The sequence below is a fragment of the Arachis duranensis genome, chromosome 1, assembly GCF_000817695.3.
Source record: "Arachis duranensis cultivar V14167 chromosome 1, aradu.V14167.gnm2.J7QH, whole genome shotgun sequence".
Taxonomy (NCBI): domain Eukaryota; kingdom Viridiplantae; phylum Streptophyta; class Magnoliopsida; order Fabales; family Fabaceae; genus Arachis; species Arachis duranensis.
The window spans coordinates 15,934,727-15,939,600 of record NC_029772.3 but is presented as its reverse complement, the minus strand read 5'-3'; positions in this window follow the sequence as shown (position 1 = coordinate 15,939,600).

Below are 4,874 nucleotides of genomic sequence, written 5' to 3'. Positions count from 1 at the left end.
TTGTGTATCTTAGGTTGTGATTTTGGTATATATATGTGTTGTTAGTTTGAGTTTTGGTGTTGGTTGGAGTTGGTTAAGGTTTTGGATCAAGCTTAGTGGCTTCGCTTTGGTGATTGGTGCATTTGGGAATCAGCGAAGGTATGCTTTCGGTTTCTTTTATGGAATATGTAATATTTTTGGACACTTAGACTAGTGATCCATAGGATAGGATTGAATTAAATTTGTTATTGGGATTGTTGTATGATGATTATGTATAATGATTTGAGGATTTGAGTTGTTGAATGATGATTTACGATGAATTATAATGGGTTGATGATTTTTGAGCATATTGGTGAATTATGATGTTGTAATGATAATATGGTGTGAAATATTTAGATTGAGGTGAAATGAAATTGAGAGTGATGCTTCCTATTGATAGATGATGAATATTGATGAATTGTGTTGGTGGGTATTGAGATTTGAAGATGGATGTTGATGATGATCTTATGGCTAGTTAGTGTAGTTGGTTGAAGATGATTATGAGTGTTTATAATGGTTTTGGATGTTGACGGTTAAGGATTTTAATGGTGTTAAATGGTGTAATTGGGGATATTATGGATGATTGAGTTGAGAGAGGAATGGTATGGACCTTGATATTATTTTGGTATTGTTTGTGTTATGATTGGTTTGGTTTGGAATTGTGAGATTTGGTGAATTTGAGGTTAAGAGGTTTTTGGGTATAAATAGATTTTTGGTGAACTTTGCCTGATTATAACTTTTGCCTCGATTTTTAAAATTTGTTGAAATTTGATTTAAATTAAAGTGTATTGAAAACTCTTCAAATTGATATAAAGTTTGTAAAATTTGAAATTTTATAGAGGGAGTTATTATGATCATTCAAAGTTGGTGTTGAAAATCTGAAATTCTGCAGGGTTGCAGAATTTCAGGATTTTCGGATATGTGCGCACGCACATCCTTGTGCGCACGCACAACCCTGTGAAAGTTCTGTTCTGAGCGGACGCACAGACAGGGGAAAGGGCTCTGGCGCTAGCATAGCTTGTGCGCGCGCACATCAATGAAGAATTACGACATGTGTGCACGCACAAGTCGGGAAAGGACGTCTGTTAGGGGCGCTCGCACAGCTTGTGCGAGTGAACAGGCTTTATATATTTTAGTACCTGTGCGTACGCACACCCCTGTGCATACGCACACCTTCAAAATTTTCCGGGACGTGCGCACGCACACCCCTGTGCGGACGCACACCCCTGTGCGGACGCACTTGCCCTGATTCATAATTTTAAACTTTGTTTTCAACTATTTCACATTCCCAACAAGGTTGTAAGCTTCTATGACACCATTTTAAGATTTTTGGACTCAGATTTGAGTATGGGAATAAGAAAAATAGGCTAAGGGTTTTAGTTGATGATTATATTGAAATGTTAGAGAACGGAGGTTTAGGTTTCTGATGTATTGATGTTGAGTTTGGTGGGGAGAGAAGGAAGGGTAGTGCATTTGGTGATTGCTAATGATGAATTGAGAAACTAAGGAACTAATGAGTTTGTAATGGAAATGGTGAATGGCTAAGGTTGATGGAATGAGTATGAGTGGAAGTGTGTTATGAGGAGTGGCCTCTGAAATTGAATATGTAATTATACTATGCATTGTTTTCCGTCATATGGGCTGTGGCAGAATCCCGCCTACGTTCGGATGTGAGAGTTGAAGCTGGGCTTCTCACTCATACTTTTCGCAACCAGAGGAAGGTGGAAAGACACGTTCCCTCGGAATATTTCCCTCTAAAAGGAGAAGGTGGTAGGGCACTTATCCGTCGGAATTATTCCTCCTGAAAATGTGACTTCTCTCTGCAAGAGAAAAGTCTATACTCTATAGCCACGCAAGAGAAACCCAGTCATCCTTACCCAAAGTTTTCTTCTTCTCGGCTTCTTCCCAAAAAACCTCATAGCTCCCGCATCGTCGTTGCTGAGCCCATCGCCGCCTACCCCTTCATAGCTCCCATCTTCCTTCATAGCTCATGTCACCATCGCTGCTTATCCCGTTACTGACACTGTTAAGCCCGTCGCCACCTTTCTCCTATCGAGTATAACATCTCGAGTTTTTAAAATTAAATAATGAAAGTTTTATATAATTTAAATTGAAATAATTTAAGGTTTTTATTAATATTATGAACTAAAAGAAAATATATTTATTCATCTATAATTTTAAATTAAAGTGTTTAATTACAAATAAATTGTAATTTGAAAAATAAATAGTATTTTTGAAATTAATTATATTAGGTTAAATTTAGGTTCAAATTAATACACTACCCTAATCCTAAATTCCCAATTCCAAACCCTAATTTCACTAACTCTAACTCCTCTCACCCAAATCACACATGCAACCCCCTCCACACATGTTTATCCCTCAGTGAGCCACGTTCACATTCTTCTTGCCACTCACTCACCCACCGCTATCTACCCTTTTCTTAACACTCACAGCACATAACACAACCAAAACAAAAGCGCACACACACATAAAGAAACAAAAGAAAGGGAAAGAAAGGGAATGAGGAGCTCGAGAGAGAAATAAAACAGAAGAAAGAAGGAAACGGAGAGTAGAGGGAGAGAGTAACGGAACAGAGGAAGAAGAGAGGAAGGACGATCGCCGCGCCGTGCTGCTACCTTCGTTGGTTGTCGTTGCTGTTGCCAGAGCTAGAGGAGAGAAAGAGAACACTCATGAGGGAGAGGCGTCGAGAGAGAGGCGCTATGGAGGTTAGAGGGAGGACCTGCCGTCATCACCGTCCCGTTCATGGAGCCCAAACTTGCTTCGCCGTCTCTAAGCTTCGGCACCGGAGTGGAGGAGAGTGGAGTAGTCATCGTCGCTGGAGAGAGGGAGAGCCAGAGAAGGAGCACAAGATGTGTGAGAAGGGTGACACACAAAGGTGGAGCTGTTCCTCTGCCGCCGATATCGCCAGAATTTCTGGTTACCGTCATCATTAATGGTGAGTCATTTAAGCCCTGGTCATGAGAACCACCATCTCTGAACCCTTATTACTCTATAAAATACCCTGTATCTGCCTCTCATGTTCTTGAATATATTGTGTTTGTTGGAGTTTGTCTCAATTGGAGCCACTGGCGAAGGTGTTGCCACTTCCGGAAGCCAACGCTAGGGTGTTACACCGAGTCCCTTTCTCTAGGTATATCCCCTCCCCCCCTCTCTCTCTCTCTTTCTCTCTCTCTCTCTCTCTCTCTCTCTCTCTCTCTCTTTCTTTTTCTCTCTCTCATTGTGAGTATGTTAAGTTCTTCTCTTCTTCTTCCACAGACTCATCACTTAGTCACCATCGCTATGAGCCCAGACGTTGTCGTTGTAGTTTCATCTGAGTCTGTCACCGAATAAAATAGAATTTTTATTCAAGTTGGACCAGTTAAAAATAGACATACATGAGAACATTTTCGCATTTAATTTCTTAGTTTTCTCATACAAATTTGATTTATATGGTTGAGTATTTTGGTATGGCAATCATCGTGGTTTTGTTACAACACTAATGTGATAAAAGCTGCAGTAATTTCATAATTAATATATGAGACATACCAGATTATTAAAGTAATCAGTGAAATAACATTCAGATGTGAGTATAAAATTTATAAGATGTGATTATTTCAGAAAAATATATATGTATAGTCTAAGTGAAAGATTGTTAGAAAATTATTATTTCTTAATATATTTCTGGGTAATACATATATTAAATAGAGGAGTGTTAGGGGGCCAGCGAATTTTGTGATTTGTAGCTATCAATTAGCCATTATCAATGTTTTTAATGGTGTGAGATTATATCTAATGGTGTGGAATTACTCACTTTCTTTTTGATAGTTAAATGTTGGTCAGATTTTAATAAAAGTGTTGCCCCCTAGACTTTCTCTATTAATTATAATCATAAATTAAGTAATTTCCTATTAAATGACTTATATAACGGTGATCTCATTTATTGTCATAAATATTGAATTAAATAAGTCATTATTACTTTTGATTCAGATAAATGAGATTAAAACCATAGATACTATTTTATTTGAGTTTTAGGGTTTAATAGATGTCACACTCAAATATAAATAATGACTTTAGAATTTTGGTCTCCAACATATCAAACTCGCCTCCGTAGCTCTTTTCCCACAGTGGAGTTGTGATTCAGGCCTATCAGGATATAGAAAATTTTGGTTGACGAACATCACAGAACCACAAGAGTCAAGCTCTCTAATCTCAATCATGCTCTCGAATGAATGGATGCTTCTGCGCTCTCAGTTATATTTATTAATGATTTAACATGGATGATCTTGAGGTTGAGAAATTCTAAAATTTTTAGATAAAATAGATTTTTTATTCAATCAAATGATGATAAATAATTTTATTGAATTAAATTATATTAATGTGATCATTAGATGATAAAGAATGCTAGAAAAATAAATAAATAATATTTTAAAAATATAAAAATATTAATTGTTATTTCAATTTACTCTTCTAATCAACGACTATAAATATCTTGAATTAATTAAATTTTTACAAAAAATTATATACCTAAAATTATTTCATTTTTTCAAAAATCTTTTGAACATACCATAGTTCAATGAGAGGATGATTGTTGAGAATTGAATATAATATTTTTAAATTTGTATTTTCAATAAAAAAGTGTACTTAGTTCTATCCATCCTAAATAATTCTATATTCACAATTACTTATCCATCTAAATAATTCTAACATTGATAGAATATTACTTTTAAATGAAAAAAATTTAAAATATATTTATTCTATTTCAAAAATCAATATTCATATTTAACTTAGGATTTCAACAAATATGGCAAAAAAATATTATATTTTTTAGTTAAAAAAAGTAAAATATCTATATATAT